At 49.1% G+C, this 19964-nt stretch overlaps 1 protein-coding gene across 5 annotated transcripts in view; it reads right to left on the minus strand.

Annotated features, from left to right (window-relative positions):
* CD276 (CD276 molecule) overlaps positions 1 to 6545 on the minus strand; it is a 61029-nt gene extending 54484 nt beyond the window's left edge. Inside the window, exon 1 of one of the 5 annotated variants that reach the window (XM_059657557.1) lies at positions 6414 to 6545. The gene's annotated coding sequence lies outside the window, so the exon portion shown is untranslated. The other 4 variants (XM_059657584.1, XM_059657567.1, XM_059657593.1 and 1 more) reach the window with 4 other exon arrangements.
* Positions 6546 to 19964: the final 13419 nt, after the last annotated feature.

A 19964-nucleotide genomic window follows, 5' to 3' on the forward strand; every position in this document is an offset into this window, starting at 1 on the left:
TACAGAACCCTGAGTAAAGTAAAGCTACACTGAACTCAGAAGAGGTCTGGCCAGAAGAAGGAATGGGAACAAGGGGAATGGAGAGAGAAAGGAAAGAGATGAGGGAGTGCAAAATCAGATTAGAGCAGGGCTCCTGGTAGGCTGCAGCATACATGCCTCCATTCAACCTCTGTTGAATCCTGCTAGGTGCCCGCCTTCATGTGCCTGGAAATCCCAACCCTTCCATAAGACTTTCCAGACTTCACTCAAGGAAGAACCCATTTTCTCCAGATGTGCTCTGTCTTAATGCCTCCCTGCTTCTAAATTCTTTAAATTTCTATCCTGAAAGAAGCTCATCCCAGTAGAACAACTCTGCTGACCCCTGTTCACTTAAGCATCAGCCCCTCTTGCTCTCCAACGATTCCCCCTCAGGAGTGTAGCTGGCTCCTCCAGTCCTCAGAGCTTGAAGGCCTCTTGGAATTCACTGGTTCAGTGCCCACCTCCATGCCCATTGCACAGATAAGAAACTGAGCCCAGAGAAGGAGGGCAGGCTGAGTCATCAGTCACCATTAGAAGTGACTAAGAGCTCTCAAGTATCCCCAAGACTTGATTCCTCATCTGTTAAAATGACTTAACAGGCTGCCTTGTCTGCCTCAGGGTACAGCTTGGGCTCAGACACAGGCAGGCCTGCATTCAAATTCTGACTCAGACTTGTTAGACACATGACCAGGTACAAATGACTTAACCTCTTTGAAACCAATTCTACATCTCTAAAACATGGTAACAATCCTTACTCCACAGCTATCCTATCTAATAAAAGAGAAACATGGTAATTGGCGTACGACTGCTACCCTTCCCATTGGCTAATCAGGGCAATATGCAAATTAACTGCCAGCCAAGATGGCGGCTGGCAGCCAGGCAGCTTAAAACTAACATGAGGCTTGCTTGCTTCAGTGACGGAAGACTCCAACGTTCCCGGCCTGCCGCTGCAGGCCTCTGAGCTGCAAGCAACTATGTAACAAACATAGAAGCTAAACAAAACCCCAGAAACCTGCAGAGCTTCAGCCAGCAGGATCGCAACATTGTAAGCAAAGGCCAGAAACCTACTTTCAGCAGCGGAGGCCTAAGAGCTGGAGCCAAGCCTCAAAGCTAAAGCTGGCCCAGAATAAAAAAAAAAAAAAAGAAAAAGAAAAAAAGGAGCGGTTGGGAGCTTCAGTCATCCCCAGCCTGAAAACAGCCCTCAGCTCCTCACCCAGGCTGGCCAGGCACCCCAGTGGGGACCCCCACCCTGAAGGATGTGTGACCAGCTGCAAACAGCCATCATCCCCTCACCCAGGCTGGCCAGGCACCCCAGTGGGAACCCCCACCCTGAAGGATGTGTGACCAGCTGCAAACAGCCATCATCCCCTCACCCAGGCTGGCCAGGCACCCCAGTGGGGACCCCCACCCTGATCCAGGACACCCTTCAGGGCAAACCAGCCGGCACCCACCCATGCACCAGGCCTCTACCCTATATAGTAAAAGGGTAATATGCCTCCCAGCACTGGGATCAGCGGAGCCACGAGGCCTCCCGGCACCAGGATCAGCGTGACAGGGGGCAGCACCCAAACCCCCTGATCACCCTGCGGCTCTGTGTGTGACAGGGTGCAGCGCCCCAACCCCCTGATCGGCCCTGCTCTGCGTGTGACAGGGTGTGGCGCCCCAACCTCCCCCCCCCCCATGGGCCCTGCTCTGTGTGTGATGGGGTAGAGCCATAACCTCCCCATCAGCTCTGCCCTTAGTGTGAGAGTGTCGGCGCCCCAACCCCCTGATCGGCCCTGCTCTGTGGGTGATAGAGGGTGGCGCCCCAACCCCCTGATGGGCCCTGCTCTGTGCGTGACAGGGTACAGAGCCCCAACCCCCCTGATGGGCCCTGCTCTGTGAGTGACATGGGGAAATGCTCCAACCCCCTGATAGGCCCCGCTCTGTGGGTGATAGAGGGCGGTGCCCCAACCCCCTGATCCGCCCTGCTCTGTGTGTGACAGGGGCCGGTGCCCCAACTCCCCTATCGGCCCTACTCTCTGAGTGACAGGGGGTAGCTCCTCAACCCCCTGATGGGCCCTGCTCTGTGCGTGACAGGGGGGAGCTCCCCAACCCCCTGATCGACCCTGCTCTGCGCGTGACAGGGTAAGGAGCCCCAACCCCCCTGATGGGCCCTGCTCTGTGCGTGACAAGGGGTGGCGCTGCAACCTCCCCATCGACCCTGCCTTGAGTGTGACAGGGGGCGGCACCCCAACCCCCCAATCGGCCCTACCCTGAGCGTGACTGGGGGTGGCATCGCAACCTCCCGATCCGCCCTGCTCTGTGCATGACAGGGGGCGGCGCCCCAACTCCCCAATCGGCCCTGCTCTGAGCCCGACCAGGGGCTGCACCTAGGGATTGGGCCTGCCCTGTGCCACCCGGGAGCAGGCCTAAGCCAGCAGGGCGTTATCTCCCGAGGGGTCCCAGACTGCGAGAGGGCACAGGCCAGGCTGAGGGACCTTCTCTTCCCCCCGAGTGCACAAATTTTTGTGCACTGGGCCTCTAGTCTATATATATAAAAGCCTAAGCGACCAAACAATTGAACGACCAAACAACCAGTCAACCGGTTGCTATGACGTGCACTGACCACCAGGAGGCATACGCTCAACATAGGAGCTGCCCGCTGGTGGTCAATGCACTCCCATAGCCAACCTCCCACAGCCCGCCAACCTCCTGCGGCCCCTTCCCCTGGCCAGCCCCTCACCCCCTCCATCGGTATTGATCACTGGCCAGGCTGAGGGACCCACCCATGCACGAGATCATGCACCGGGCCTCTAGTTATGAGAGTAAAATAAGGCGATATACAGAAAAGACTTAGGAAAGTACCTAGCACCCAAACAGTGGTAACAATTATTACTATTATTGTTATCACTGCCATAGTCATGGGGACAAGGCCTCCTGAGCCCCGCTGCACTGAGCCTCCTCTTTCCCTCCCACCCTACATTCCCCAGCCAATACTCCTCTCTGTCGAGCTATATACCAGGTCCTTGGGACCATTACTCCTCCTATGACCCCTTTCCACCTAGAACCCCCACCAGCACCACTGCTCCAAAGCAGAAAATGCACAATTCAACTCCATCTCTGTGTCTGGTTCACCCCAGCAGTCCTCTCCCCTATCCTCCTTCCAGAAGCTAGGTCAAGCACCACACATCATAGGCTCCAGCCCCTATTGCCCCTGCTGCTGCCATGTCCCCCAATATAGGGCCTCTCCCCCAAGCACATTTTCAGTGTCTCCCCTGAGGAGTTCCAGTTCCTCAGAGCCTGTGCTGACTTTAGGGTGACCTGGGAGCCCTGCCTCCCTGAGAATGTATCTTTCCCTGTAGCTCCAAGGCTCCCAACAAAAAAATGCTTCTCATCCCCACTCCCAGCAGATTTCCCTCCAACATAGTCTCCCTAGGCCTCAGGAAGGCCAAAAGGCATAAGGGGGGTGGAGGAGGCGGAGTACTGGTCAGAACCAGAGGGTATAGAAGTGTCTCCTGGAGGTATGGGTGTGCTAATGATACCCTACCTCATAGGCTGTTATGATGATTAAATGAAATGATATTTATTGGGCATACAGCACAGCTCCAGCCCCAAAACCTGAAAATCCAATGTTCTTATCTGGAACCTCATATTGCAGGTGAGGCAGACTGGGGATGGCAAGTGAGGGAGGGTTGCATAATAGCCCTCTTCCAGATGTTTTTGTTCCATTCTGAGCTAACAGGTCCAGGCTATTCCTTCCCTCTTTTGCTGGTGGACCTCCCTGTCACTCCTGCCCTGGCGGGGTGTGGGAAAGGGATAGCAATGAGAAGTTGCCACCCACTCAGAGGACAAGCACATGGGCAGTAACATCATCCTGCCCGCCTTTTCTCTCTTTCGCCTGACCCCATGACTCAGGGTCACAGGCTCAGGCCCTATGTAGTCATAAACTTGGAGGCTGCTTGGACTTAAGTCATTTTCTTCACCCAGCCCAAACCATGTCAGCAACAGGCCAGCAACAGGCCAGGTGCCTGTGCCACAACACTTTCTAGGAGTCTCTCTAGGTCAGGGGTCCTCGAACTTTTTAAACAGGGGGCCTGTTCACTGTCCCTCAGACCGTTGGAGGGCCGGACTATAGTTTAAAAAAAAAACTATGAACAAATTCCTATGCACACTGCACATATCTTATTTTGAAGTAAAAAAACAAAACAGAACAAATACAATATTTGTATTTGCATGTGGCCTGCGGGCCGTAGTTTGAGGACTCCTGCTCTAGGTGCTATGGAGTCCCAACTCATGGCTCTATGATCACATTGTGTCTCTGACCCCAACCAGTAATGTCCAGGTCATTGCAAAACCCAAATCCTGCTCCAAAGAATGAAGATGTGACTCTGTAGAAGACCAAAGTTTAAGGATATGAGAATTCCCACAGGAAGGCTCAGAAGTCAACTTCTCCAGTAATGAGGACAAAACAGACAACACTTCTCTAACTGTCCTTTCCACAGCCATTCAAGCACCCAGATGCCAGCATCTGAGCATCCCAGACATCCAGCACCTACTCCATTAGGTGCAGAGGACCAGGGACAGGAAGGAAAGCAGTCCTCAAGTATGGCACCCTTCTCATCGCATTGACACAGGCTGCTCACCTCTAACAAGCTGGATGTCTGATTTCTTGGAACACAGGAATCTGAAGTAAATTGGAAAGCTCAGAGCAGGCAGGCAGGAGAAACTACCAATGAGGTCATTGAAGAGAGAAAAGAACTCCAAAGATCAGTCATGGGACCAATAAAAGCATCGCTGAACACTGAACGAAAAGATCACTCCAAGAGCTCCCTTGTCTTATGACTCCTGAGTGCAAACACTAATGCTCCCAGTGCTGACCTGAAGTCATGAAGAAAAATGGGTGTCCTGATGTCAGATTGTGCTGTACATCATGTGGGGAGAAAGATTTCCATGCTCAACAGTTAACAGAAGTGGTAGTGCTTAAACTCGGAAACTTCAGATGTCAGGGAAATGTACTCACCCAAAATAGTCCACTCAGACTCCACAACCCCACAGCCCCTCACCCTTCCCTGCCACTGAGATCAGACTGACCCATCCCACATGTTTAAACTTCAATGTCAAGTTTAGACTTCAATTTCCCTCCGCCTCCAAAAGCACGCAAACTGTAAGGAGGGCGGCATAGCATCAGATTTCCTAGGAATTTCTGGGAGGCCAGCAGGGACTAGCCAGGAACTGAACTAAATAAAGAACTCTCTTGAAGACGGGGCGCTTCATTAAACTCACTGCTCAAGATGCCTGCAAGGAGAGGACCCAGGGCCTTAAATAAATTACAAAATCAGACTCATCTACAATTATCCATATCCCATTTTAAGGTAGTTTCTCTCAATTAAGTCAATCACCACCACCTCCCCCACCCCCTCAATTTTTTTGCTTTACTATTTGCTTGACGTTTTCTTTCAATAACAGACCCGTCACCCACCGCACATTTATTAGGACAGGTTGCCCTTTGAAATAAATCCTCTTTTCTTGCAGTTCACTACCTTAGGCCCCCAAACCTGTCAATTCCCTGGCTGAACAGCAAGTGAGGGTCTTGGGACCTGGAATTCAATCCCCACCCCTCTAGCTTTCCCCTGCCCTGGTCCCTACCTTCCCTCCCCCTCCACCCAACCTCACCCACCACCTCCCTGAGACTTCCCAAGCCCAAACCACCCCACCCCTGTGCTTCCCTGTTCTTTGGTGTCCTTCTGTCTCTTCCCTCCCCCAATACCTATTCACCCCTTCACCCAGGCCAGCTGCCCCTACCTGTTCTCAGAATCTGTCCCCCTCAGGCCCACTGCCGCCTGAATGGAAGTTCTCCCATCATCCATTCCTTCATCCTTCCAGCTCACACAGGGTGGACCCTAAGCACTCCCCCTTCCCGCCCAGGCAGCTCCCCTCCTCAGAGTCTGCTCAGGAAGTTTTCCTCCGCAGGGCGCCGGAGACTGCTGCCCTCCTGGCTCCAGCCAGCTGGTGAAGCTTTTCAGTCACCAACACAGTGACAGATCTGCCTGCTGCCCCGTGCACACCCGGGACCTCCGCGGTCAGGACCACCCACCGCCCTCCTCCAGCGGCGGCGGCGGGGTGAGGGCAGGTCGCACAGGGCCCCAGCCCCCGGGGCCAGAGGGAGGGGGAGGCCAGGTGGAGGCCGGGTTGGGTTCGAGCCGCCCCAGCGGCCCCGGGGTCCGGGGGTCGGGGATGACGCTGGTTCCCTGGTTCCCGTGCTCACCGCGCGAAGGCCAGCCCGGGACCGGCGAGAAGGCCGGTGGAAGCGCCCTGAGAGGGGGACGCCCCACCGGCCGCTCCAGCGGCCCCGCAGCAGGCTCAGGCCGCAGACAAAGGCCGCCGTGTCCGCGCCACGCAAGCACTCACCGCGCCGCGCCGCGCCGCGCCCACTCCCGGGATCCCGGGCTCAGCGGAGCTGGAGCTGCGGATCGCCGCCACCGGAGGCCGGACCGAATGGGAGTCGGGGGGCGGCCCGGGAGCCCGAGGGGCGGGGCGGGCTGGAGGAAGCCGGGGGCCCGGAAAGGCGGCGGGTGCGCCCGGAGGCCGGATTGGCCCCGTGGCGGGGGCTTGGAGCAAAGGCCTGAGCCCGCCCGCTGGGCAGGGCGCCGGGTTTGGACCCCGCCCCTCAGCCCAGCCCAGACCACGTGGGGAGACCGGTCGCCGTGGGAAGGGGGGCAGGTCTAATCTCTGCCCTTCCCCCCCTCAACCCTCCCGCCCACACTCCCAGGGTACAAAGTTTATTTTCTGTGAGGGGGCAGGTGACTAGTCACTGAACCCCCTTTCTACCCTTCCCCGACGACTGGCGGCTGAGCGGGAGCGCAGATCGCGCTGTCCGACCCCAGGCTGGTTCGAGGCCTGGAAAGGGTTAACTTGATGCGAGGAATTAAGAACTGCTCTATAAATACAGCGCCGTGGGCGCCTGAGCCAACCGCAGGGTAATTTCCACGGAGCTGGTTTTCCTCTTTTCCTTCCACCCACGGCCCCCTGGACAGCCCTACCCCCAGCCGCAAGACGGGAGCTGGCCAGGCAGGCTGCTCCAGTAGAGGGAAGCAGCTCTGACTCCCATGTCCTTGGGCTCTGTCCTTAAAAGACCCAGCTCCAGCCTGGGAGGAGATGGGGTCCAGACTCTGCCTTGGCCTGTCCCGCCCTGCACCTGTTCTGGGACCTTTTCTTCAACAGTTACAGACAGTACCAGCTACAGTGTAACAGGCTTCTGTGGGCCAGGACCTTTCCATGCTGGGCCTCTGGACCCTCACAGCAGTCCATCAGGTAGTATTATCCCTGTTTTACAGATGTGAAAACTGAGTCTCTCACGCTGTGCTTTTGCCAGGCCTACCACCAAATGGCAGTAGATGTATCCCAGAAGGACTTACAAAATATGCACGGACACATGCATCTCTGCATGTCAGCCACTGTTTTAAAGCTCTGTACCATTTTATCTCTTTTCATCTTCACAACTCAGTAAGGTAAATGCTATTTTTATCATAGCATCTATTATCTTTATGAATAAGGAAATTAAGACGCAAAGAGATTAAGTAACTTTGCTTGAGGATATCCAGGATTTGAGGAACCAGATTTGCCCCTTTGAATTTAGTGCTGAATTCAAACTTAACTCTGTGGTGGGTGGGTGGGTGGGTGGGTGGTGTAGCGCATGGGCATGTGTATTTGTAAACACGTGAGCAACTCTGTGTTTTAGTCTATGTGCACCTGCATTCCTGAGTATAAATTTGATGGCGGCTCTGTCTGTGGGTTGCTCCTAGGAATGGAAGCAGGGAGTAGGGCATCAAGGCCAGGCCATCTGGTCCAGTGTCCCTGGAGGCCACCCGCCTCCCCATCAACCCACACTGCTCCCTCTGCCCTGTCAGGCCCTGTGCAGCCTGGGCCTGGCCTTGAGAGTCTCAGCCCCCACACAGCCCCACATCCTGGGGAGAAGCATCCAGAGAGAGGTGTCCCTAGGCTGAGAGAGCCAGGAGCCCTGCAGCAGAACCCTAGAGGAATTAACTCTCATTCCCTTGTTCAAAAGTCAGTTCTGTGCTTTGTGCCTTGCTGTGGTGACACAGGTTCTGTCCCAGTCTGACTGGGAAGGCACGACTCAGCTGTGATGGACCGTGAAGGAACAGCACAGGGCAGTTGGTAGTGGAGGAGAGAGGAGACTTTGGATAAAAGTCAAAAGACAGTTATGATAACAGTGTTCAAGAGAACAGGTCAAGAAGGAAGGAAATGAGTATGGCTCTCCTTCATGAGTGGCTTGAGAGGGCACTGATCCCCCAGGAAGGGCAAACACCTGGGGCAGGGGATAGACAGCAGGTCTGTGGGACAGGCTCAGCTGAGACCCAGATACCTGGCCCGGGACACAGAGTGACCCTCATACACACAGGAATCCCCTCAGTTCAAAAAATGTTTGTTCTATGCCCAGTTGAAAATACATCCTTTTTCAGACTTCCTTGCAGCCAGAGGTGGTCACGTGACTCCGTGTAACCCATGGGATGGGGATGAAGCTCACTAGTTGGGGCTTTGTGGAAAGCTCATTAAAGGAGCGGGCTTGCCTCACTATGAAAAACAGCAGGTAGTTTCTCTAAAAGTAACATCACCATGGAAGGCAATAATCCTACTTCTTGGTATATACCCAAAAGAATTGAAAACAGGGTCTCAAAGATATATTGTATACCCATGTCCACATCAGCATTATTCACAATAGCCAAAAGGTGGAAACAACCCAAGTGTCCATCAATGGATGAGTGGATAACAAAATATGGTATATATGTACAATAGAATATTACTCAGCCTTAAAAATGAAGGGATTCTGATACATGCTACAACATGGATGAACTCTGAGGACATTAAGCTAAGTGAACTACAAATACTATATAGTTTCATTTATATGAGGTATAGAGTAGTCACATTCATAGAAACAGAAGGTAGAATGGTGGCTGCCAGGGGCTTGAGGGGAGGAGGGATGCAGAGTTGTTGTTTAATGAATGTAGCAAATTAGTTTTGCACCCCTGCCCTGGATTGCTTGTAGTCCTTGGCCTGACCCCTGAGTTACCATTGCTCACTCAAGATTGATGAGGCAGGAATTGATGACCTTTGATAATCTTGTCCTTCCCAGGTTATCTGTAAGGACATCAGATCAATATTCTGGCAAAAGAATGGGGGTGGTGTAGGGTCTGACCCTCTTATTACTTTCCCCAGGACAGGAAGTATGAGTTCAGGGTGAGGTTCAACTTCCTTTTCCTCCACTGACATATCAAAGGACAAGTGCCCCCTTTTTGATTAAATACGCTTGAATCAAGCAAACTGGACTCCAGATCCCAGCTTTAGAGTGGGGCCTGAAAACATGTCAGCTCTTTGGAGCAGCTAAGCAGCTCATCTTTCAGAAAGGAGCTCACAGACATTGGCACGCCTGGCCTAGGAATGACACTCAAAATCTATTCGTTTCTGTCTGGAAAACATGGCTCAGTTGTTGAGCATTGACCTATTAACCAAGAAGTCATGGTTCAATTCCTGTTAGGGCACATGCCCAGGTTACAGGCTCCATCCCCAGTGTGGGGCGTGCAGAAGGCAGCCAATCAATGATTCTCATCATCTCTCTCTCTCTCTCTCTCTCTCTCTCTCTCTCTCTCTCCCTTTCTCTCTAATTTTTTAAAAAATCTATTCATTTCCATAAGAAAAAAATTATTCTTGGCAATGCTGGGCGTTTGAGGCCTTACCTCAGGGGTGGGCAACCTTTTTGTGAGTGCGTGCCAAAACCAGCAAAATCTCTGACTCAAAATTCTTCTGCGTGCCAACCCTAATTTTTTGAGAACATGTTACGCCTATTTGATATCTCTTAAGGTGTATGTATGTGAAGAACCTTGAAGAAAACACAGTATTCGAGCGACAAAAACACAGTATATGATGATGAAAAATACATTTATTTTTTAATGTATACATGTACACTGATAGTCCAACAGAAAACTTTATGACTCCGTTTGATATTATCAGTGGGACTTTTGCTGCTGCATCAATGATGACAGAGATTTTACATCAGGTTTATATTTCGTGACCTTCAGAGATATGCACGAGCTATTACTTTCATCCATCAAGCTACTCCTATTATGAGACTTAACAAAATTCATCACTGAGAACAAAGATTCACAAGCGCATGTGGATGAAACCAAAACACTGGTCGGATCTAGGAAGGCAGGGTGAGTTAAGGCAGAGGCATAGAAATTGCTCTTCCCCTCTCTCGTCAATCCATGTCTATGGTCTTTAAGATAACTTTTTATGTAAAATTATTTATTTACCTAAGATGCACCTACACTGAATTTATCTGAAAAATTAAAAAGTCGATATTAAGAAAAAAATTGTAAATGGAAGATTATGAGAGGGTTTCGCGTGCCAGCAAAAGTTACTGGCATGCCATGTTTGGCACACGTGCCAGGGTTTGCCCACCCCTGTCCTACCTAGTTGGGCATATTTTTGAGGATTCCTGTGACACCAATATCTTAGAATTGGCCTCCTTCGACTCATAATGGTTCCTGCACATTACCTGTTGAGGTGTTTGCATTTTCAGGCCTGAAGTCCTTGACATCTTTGCCAAGACCACCCCAACCCCACCCATTTAGGGATTACCAGGCTGCCATCTGGAGCCATCCATCCAGCCTGCACTATCTAAGGCAACCACATTTTTTCCAAATGACCAGGTCCAGTGTAGGGTTGAATATGGTACACACTGAGCACAGCAGGTTCCCTATTCCCAGCGCCTGAGTGTTGGAGTAGACTTCAGGTGTCTGGATCCAAGTAGGTCCAGCTGGAAGCCTCTGAAAGGCAACGTAACAGGAGCTGCCTGAAAAAGAGCGGAGCCTCCAAGGAGGCTCACTGGGAACACCACACCTCCAACCAACACACATCTCCCAACAAGGCTGTGTGACTGGCTGCTTCCCTCTGACCCACTACCCCTCTTCTTCCTTGGTCACCCTCTTCATTATCTGCCCTCCTCCCTTGTCCTTGGTGGGACCATTCAGTCCCCACCTCCCTCTCCTCTTCCTTCGCCATAGCCCAGGCTTATAGTGCTCCAACACCAGGAATCCATCCCTGAGTCTGTGTCCTGCTGCTGAAGGGTCAGGGTGGTCCTGCAAACAGGATGGTTGGGATGGAGTTAAAAACAAAACAACAAAATAAAAACAGCACCGTTGTGCCAGGAGAAATCTTGCATCAGAGTTGTTTTGTCTAATGACTTCTAATCACATGCAAATGACTGAGGTATTAGTACTTGCTAATAACAGAGTGAGCGCCTCCTTCAATGTTGTGCCTAGGTGCTTCCTTTCCATCACCCTAACTAGCCCTAGCCTAAGACAGGCTCAGAGAAGAGGGCGCATAAAGGACTTAACAGTTCCAGCTGGGAGAGAAAGGGGTCCGGCATCAGAAGTCGGCAGTGGAAACTTACAAAGAAGACAGGCTAAACCACTTGAAATCCACAGATCCCAAACTCAATCCAGATACTAAATCTCTAGTACAGCCGTTCTCAACCTGTGGGTCGCGACCCCTTTGGGGGTCGAATGACCCTTTCACAGGGGTCGCCTAAGACCATCGGAAAACACATATATAATTACATATTGTTTTTGTGATTAATCACTATGCTTTAATTATGTTCAATTTGTAACAATGAACTTGGGGGTCACCACAACATGAGGAACTGTATTAAAGGGTCGCGGCATTAGGAAGGTTGAGAACCACTGCTCTAGTACTAATATTGCTGTTTCCGGTCACAGATTCTATTATGATCATTTGATTTTAGTTGGGGTTGGGACACTGTGCCCAGTTATCTGACCATGTTCCCCCAAGGACTATGGGAGACAGGGAAGGCTTAACTGCCCAATGGTGAGAACAGCTTATTTAGCCCTCCCTAGTGGGGCAAGTTCTTCATGTCGATCCCTAATTTCTGAGGCAGGACCATCAACTGCCACCATTAGCCCCCTTTCTCTCCCTGGCTTCTCTCAGCCTGCTGTCCCTATCTTCTGGAAAAAATACAGTGTGTGACGGAAGTAGTTCCTCTTGGACCATGTCTTGGCTGCTGCTATAATGAAATCATCCCAAACATAACTTCTAAAGAAATCTCAACTGCCAGATTTTCCAAGGAAACCCTTGGGTTTCCAAATGGGGACTTTAGCAGCAGCAAGGACTTTATCCACTCAGGGAAATGTGTGGCCACCTCTGAGGAATGACCCCAGCCACCAAGTTTCACCCTGGAAATTCCCCAATCAGCCCTTCATCCTGTTGGGGTCAGCACTGCTGTCAAAACATGATCCTCTTCCATCACTCTCCATCCCTCTGTACATATCCACGCCGTCCAGTTCGTCTCACTTCAGGGAAAGGGGGTTTACACTTCCTTCCCCCCAGCCTTCTGGCACAGGTGTCAACTTCAACCCTGATCTGTTCTGACAAGAGCTGCCCAGTGTTCTCTGTTTGTCCAAGTCATATCTCCCAGGTATTTTGAAAGTTCCCTCAGGGGAGAAAATCTGGCTCGTTCTCCTCCAAGCTCTCCATTCCCACTCTCCCACTCTCCACCCCATCCCCCCATGTTGAGAACACTTGAACTCTGAAGTGAATGCCTTAACCCTGGCTGGGAGGAGTGGGATGCAGACAGTAAGTACATAAGCTAGAAACCAGGATGTCCCAGATGCCAAGTAGGGGCCATGTGGCCAGAGGAAGTGGGTCAGCTGTTCTGGGCCTCTGCCTCCTCTTACAAGAGTCCTCCCCTGGTCCCCACACTGTAGCCAGCTGAGCCACCATCTCTTTCTCACTGAGAGCACCAGCGGATTTTCTCCTCCCCCTTGTAACAAGCAAGAATAATGAAGCATACTACACCGTAGACAAGAAGTCTGCAAAACCAGAAGGGACTACTAACAGGTGCCCTCCAAATTCCATGCTCTTTTTTTATTTAAAAAATGTTTAGTTACAGTTGACATACAATATTATATTAGTTTCTGATGTACAGCCTAGTGATTAGACATTTATATGACTTACAAAGTGATCACCCCCATAAGTCTAGTACCCATCTAACACCACACATAGTTATTATAATATTATTGACTATATTCCCTATGCTGTACTTTACATCCTGTGACTATTTTTATAACCAGCAATTTGTACTTCTAAATCCTCTCACTTTTTTTTAGTCCTCCCCCCAACCCCCTCCCATCAGGCAACCATCAATTTGTTCTCTGTATCTATAAGTTTGTTTCTGGTGTTTTTGGTGTTGCTGTTCATTTATTTTGTCAAAATGGCAAGATTTCATTCTTTTTTATGACTAATAGTGGTCAATAAATCTAGGACAAAGAAGGCAAAAATATACAATGGGGTAAAGACAGTCCATAAAATAAATGGTGTCAGTAAAACGACAGATACATGCAAAATAATGAAACTGGATCACTTTCTTACACCATATACAAAAGTGAACTCAACTTGGATTAAAGACTTAAATGTAAGACCTGAAATCATAAAACTCCTAGAAGAAAACTCTAGCAGTAAACTCTGTGACACTGCTCTTAGCAATATCTTTTAGCATATATCCTCCTCAGGGAAGGAAAACAAAAGAAAAAATAAACAAATGGGACTACATCAAACCCCTTCATGTTGGGGAACCCTAGGACTTAGTACTCAGAACTCTTTATTTCTGGGTCTACATACACTCCCTTAGTCATCTCATCTCTTTAAATATTCTGTGCTAACAGCTCTCAAATTCAAATCTCCAGATTGGATTGCCCTTGAAGTCTGCATTTCCAGTTGCCTACTCAACATCTCCATTTGTCTCTAATCAAATTAATAATTTCCATTTCACCCCACATCCACCATCAAAACAAAACAAAACAACATAAAACCAAAACAAATGATTTCTCCTATAGCCTTCCTGATCCCAGGTGATAGCAACTGCCTTCTTCTAGTAGTTCAGGCCAAAATAATCTTGTACTCTTTCTTGATATTTCTCTTTCTTGCAAACCCCACATCACTGATCTTATTGGATCTACCTTTAAAATATATTCACTGAGAGCACCAGAAGGACCAGATGACCTCGTTCCATCTTCACTGCTACCACCCTGGCCCACGACATTTCCATCATTTACTTGTGTTGGAATAGCCTCCCAATTGGTCCCTCTTTTCTCTCTTTAGTTTACTTTCTACACAACAGCTAGAGTTATCCTTTTAAACAAGAGGAAACTTTAGTCCCCCCGACTCAGATTTCTCCAGGATAAAAGCTGAGTCTTTAGATTGGCCTATGAATCCCTACATGACCTGGCCCCTTGCTATTCTTTTTTTATAAATTTTATTTATTTATTTAAGAGAGGAAGGAGGAGGGAGAGAGAGATAGAAACATCAATGATGAGAGAGAATCATTGATCAGCTGCTTCCTGCACACCCCCTCCTGGGGATTGAGCCCACAACCTGGGCATGTGCCGTGACCAGGAATAGAATCCCGATCTCCTGTTCATAGGTCGGTGCTCAACCACTGAGCTACATCAGCCGGGCCCCTTGCTTTTCTTTTGATCTCATCTGCTGCCACAGCTCCTCTTTCTTCCTTTGTTCTGTGCCCCCTTCGTGGCTCTTCCTTGAATACACCAGGCCCATTTTTCTCAGGATCTTTGCATTTACTGTTTCCCCTTACTGGGACACTCTTTCCCCCATTGTATAGCTCATTCTCCAGGTCTCTATTCAAATTTTACCTCACAAGGGAGGCCTTCCCTGACCACCCCATGTAAAGTGATACCTCAATCATCCCCAACTCCTTTACTCTGCTTGTTTTTTTCCACTTAACACTTATTTGCCTTCTGTCAATATCATTTATTAGTTGTTTATGCATTTGATTTCTATCTCCCTCCATAGAACATAAGTTTCATGAGAGTCAGGACTTTCTTTAGTTGACTGCCGTGTTGAGGCTAAGAAAAAAGGAAGAAGATTTTATGTAGTGGCTATGAGGAATAGGAGATTGATCCTGCAGAACACATAGCATGGTTTTTAAGTAGTGATGAAACATCTCAGTTTGGAACCACAACAGTGACATACCCTCTCCCTTCTCTGCTTTGGGGTTGCAAGAAAGATCACAATAGGGCAGAGAGAGAGCTGCTGTGAGGAGGAAGGAATCCCAGGCTACAGGTTCAGAGTCTATGCTTTACCTAATGACCCACCTCTCTTCAGCTGCTTGCCCACCACGACTGAACCCATCTGACCCCAGCTCCTTCCCTAGGTCTGGTTTCCTCATGACTGTAATTCAACCCAGAGTATCAGGATGGGGTCTTAGAAAGCAGACTCTGAAATGGAGATTAGCATGCAAGAAGTTTATTGGAAATGTTCTTAGGTTCAATGCCAGGAGAAGAAAAGGGAAGGAAATAGAACTGGGCAGGAGAAGATGGGTCACAATACAGTCTCAACAAAGGAGAACCTCTCTGGAGATCGAGACCAGAACTTGGCTGGAGATCCTGGCTAGGCTGCTGACCAACTGAACGCTGTCTCTGTGTCATTCCTTCTTCGCCGACTCCGTCTACGCCTTTGGGAACCCCTGGACCTGCTGGGGTTGGACCCCGGCACCCGCCCTCTGACCCTGCTCTTCTCACACGTGGCTTCTTCATCGCCTGCCGCCTCCCGCCACAGCAGCACTGTAGTTCCGTCAGCTTTGTTCTCCGCGGCATGCCTGCTACGAAGAAAAGCGGCTAACCCCCAATCGGTGCTGGAAAGTAAGTTGCTGAATGAATGAAGGGCTAAGTCTGCAACCTTTCTAGAATCATGACTAAAAACATAAAGTCCTGGAGAACCAAGATGGCGGCATAGGTTAACGCTGGAATTTGCTGCTTTGAACAACTACTTCAAAAGTGGAACCAAAAAACGGAAGGGACATCACCCAGAACCACAGGAACGCTGGCTGAGTGGAAGTCCTACAACTAGGAGGAAAGAGAAACGCATACGGACACTCAGAGGAGGCGCAGTGCTGAAGTCAAATTCTGAGGTGCGGAGTGCGCGGAGCGGGCTGGCGGCGGAGGGCGCGGTTGTTGTTTTCAATCGGGAGGGAGTCGCAGACTCTGAGCACCAGATCCGGGCGAGTCTTTAGGGACCCAGACTCAAACGGGAGAAGCGGGACTGTCTGGCTTCGGTCAGAGCGAGTGCAGCTTTCTCTCCGAGCTTTGCAGCGGGTGCTGGGACTCAGAGAGGCAGAGCCCCTGGGGACAGGACTGAGAGCCACCATAACTGCTCTCTCCGGCCCACCCTGTTGATCCTGTGCGACCCGCCCCACCCAAGCCCTGCACAGAGGCATTTGCCGGATAGCCTCAGGCAAAGGCTAGATTAGCACCTCCCTAGAGGACAGAAGTTCTCTCACTGCTGACACAGCTGATTCTCATAGCCACTTGGCCTGGAGGTCAAACCCTCCCTGGAATTAGCTACAACAATCAAGATTTAACTATAAGACTGCGAACAAAGACCACTAGGGGGTGCACCAAGGAAGCATAACAAAATGCGGAGACAAAGAAACAGGACAAAATTGTCAATGGAAGATATAGTGTTCAGAACCACACTTTTAAGGTCTCTCAAGAACTGTTTAGAAGCTGCCGATAAACTTAATGAGATCTACACGAAAACTAATAAGACCCTCGATCTTATATTGGGGAACCAACTAGAAATTAAGCACACACGGACTGAAATAACGAATATTATACAGACGCCCGACAGCAGACCAGAGGAGCGCAAGAATCAAGTCAATGATTTGAAATGCGAGGAAGCAAAAAACATCCAACCGGAAAAGCAAAATGAAAATGAATCCAAAAATGCGAGGATAGTGTAAGGAGCCTCTGGGACAGCTTCAAGCGTACCAACATCAGAATTATAGGGGTGCCAGAAGATGAGAGAGAGCAAGATATTGAAAACCTATTTGAAGAAATAATGACAGAAAACTTCCCCCACCTGGTGAAAGAAATGGACTTACAGGTCCAAGAAGCGAAGAGAACCCCAAACAAAAGGAATCCAAAGAGGACCACACCAAGACACATCATCATTAAAATGCCAAGAGCAAAAGATAAAGAGAGAATCTTAAAAACAGCAAGAGAAAGAAACTCAGTTACCTACAAGGGAATACCCATACGACTGTCAGCTGATTTCTCAACAGAAACTTTGCAGGCCAGAAGGGAGTGGCAAGAAATATTCAAAGTGATGAACGCCAAGAACCTACAACCAAGATTACTTTATCCAGCAAAGCTATCATTCAGAATTGAAGGTCAGATAAAGAGCTTCACAGATAAGGAAAAGCTAAAGGAGTTCATCACCACCAAACCAGGATTATATGAAATGCTGAAAGGTATCCTTTAAGAAGAGGAAGAGGAAGAAAAAGGTAAAGATACAAATTATGAACAACAAATATGCATCTATCAACAAGTGAATCTAAGAATCAAGTGAATAAATAATCTGATGAACAGAATGAGCTGTTGATTATAATAGAATCAGGGACATAGAAAGGGAATGGACTGACTATTCTTGGGGGGGAAAGGGGTGTGGGAGATGTGGGAAGAGACTGAACAAAAATCGTGCACTCATGGATGAGGACAGTGGGTGGGGAGTGAGGGAGGAGGGTGGGGCGGGAACTGGGAGGAGGGGAGTTATGGGGGGGAAAAAAAGAGGAACAAATGTAATAATCTGAACAATAAAGATTTAATTAAAAAAAATTAAAAAACAAAAAACAAAAAAACAAAGGACCTGGCTAACCCCGTGGGGGGCCATGATTGGCCCGTCTTACCCAAGCACTGATCAATCGTTGGATGTGGGTCTCCTGGGAAGGGGAATGATACAATTCAGTTTACTTTGTTTAGCAGAGGCAATTTCCAATGAAGACTTTCAGCTGAGAGATGTCTTTCTGTGGTACTTCTAGCAGCGAGGGGAGTAAGTCCTTCAGTCATGAAGGGGATCCCAGCACCACAGTATCCATCACAGTAATACATCTTTAGTTAGCCCTTATTCTATGCCTGGCTCAGGGTCTCCCTCAACCTCAGTTGGTTGGGGAGGTGGGGCGCTTAGAAGCTTCAGGAACTTACTTGAGGCACCTGGGTACATGTATTATACACCTGCATAGAAGTCAGAAGCCTTGGGTTCTAATGCTAGGTCAGCTACTAATTCACTATGTGACAGGCAAGTCTCTGGCCTCTCTCAGCCTCAGTTTCCCCATCTGTACATGAGGGTTAAGCTGAGGTCCTTATCCAATAGTCCATGGCTTTATGATGTCTAAAAATCATGGATTGTGAGGAGTGAGGCCTGCCTGTGCCTCAGTCTTGTATCTCAAAGGCCCCAACCATCACCCCAGCCCTCTCAGTTTGAGAGCTGTCAGGCTCAGGTCTTTATGGCCAGGGGTCACAAGCTGAATAATCAAAATATAAGGTCAAGGATAGATTTATGATAGCATGAGCATTCATGCTCCTTTCAACTCCCTCGACCCTTCTCAGAATGGATTTTAGCTCTTCCCAGAAGCATATGGCCTCTGGCCCTACACAGAGACATCACTGAATATGTTATGGGCAAAATTTTTGGAGGTCATTCCTTTTATTACAGTTTTCTGGCATCATAGGCCACACAGAGACACCCTATCTCCCAGAAACTTATAAGTGCACATTAGTCATTAGCAGCCTCTGGAAGCTTCAGGGCCTTTGAAAGGCCAGAGGACGAGTAATTTAGAATTCTACTTTTGCCTTGGAAATAATAAGAGATTCTTAAATTATGCCCCACTCCATATGCCCACCCTCTGCCACCAGGTTTACATTTCTCAGGATAGTCCTATGTTCACCTAGCTCGGCTGCTCATTATGGGAATTGCTTTTGTTCATGTTTATGCTTTTTTTCTAAGAAGAAGCAGACTTCATCTCTTAGCTCAATACTTTTCTCTTTGACTACTCATGACCAGAGTGAAATTAGGAAGAATGTGGTGCGACCACCCACATTCCTGAAGTAATGTCCTATGTAAAGGAGCCAGGCATGGTTAGGCCTGATCTTTGGAGGGATAGCCCATGGGAGGCAGAAAGGCCCTCAGTTACCTGTTAGTCCAGCCACTCCCATTTTACAGATCGGAAAACTGGGACAAAGGAGGATTAGACCCCAGCTTCTCACTAAGTAAGAGATCCTTCAGAAGAGAAGGAAGGCTTTCATATCATAGTCTTGCATTTGAAATGACTTTTTAAAAATAAATATATAATAGAAATTTAGAAATAAGATAAAGAACTATTAACAGACCAGAATATTGGGGAATTTCTAGAGATGGAAAGCAAATGGGGGTGTCAGATTCCTATTTTGATCCTGAAATAATTGAACTACAGATTCCCTCCCCCAAACTCAACCTTGGAGACATTGTACACATGAGAGAGAGGTAATGCATCCCAGAACTTAATCCCCAGAGAAACCAGAAGCCAGACAGTTCCCAGTCTAGATGAATATTGCAGCATAGAGATGGAGAGAGTTGGATATCAAGAATGAATGAGGCCCAGCCACAGTGGCTCAGTGGTTGAGCGTTGACCTATGAACCAGGAGGTCACGGTTCAATTCCAGGTCAGGACACACGCCCAGGTTACAGGCTCAATCCCTGATTGTGCAGGAGGCAGCTGATTCTTTCTCATCAGTGATGCTATCCCTCTCCCTCTCTGAAATCAAGCAAAAAAAAAAAAAAAAAAGAGCACACTTTCTCTTTCCACTAAAGACTGAGGAATGCGTTTTTCAGGCTGAGCTGAAACACTGAGGAAGTCTCAAAGGAGCAGAGCAGAGTGGACCAGCGCAGGCCAGAGCAGACTGGTGCAGGATGGGATAGACCAGGCCAGAGCAGAGTGGACAGGCAGCAGGACCAATGCAGAGCAGAGCTGTCTGGCTGGAGAGGGGCCTGGCCCCAGTGTTGCCTCACAGTGTGCTGTTTTCACAGTCGTGCTGTAT

Source organism: Myotis daubentonii, chromosome 1 (genome assembly GCF_963259705.1).
Source record: "Myotis daubentonii chromosome 1, mMyoDau2.1, whole genome shotgun sequence".
NCBI lineage: Eukaryota > Metazoa > Chordata > Mammalia > Chiroptera > Vespertilionidae > Myotis > Myotis daubentonii.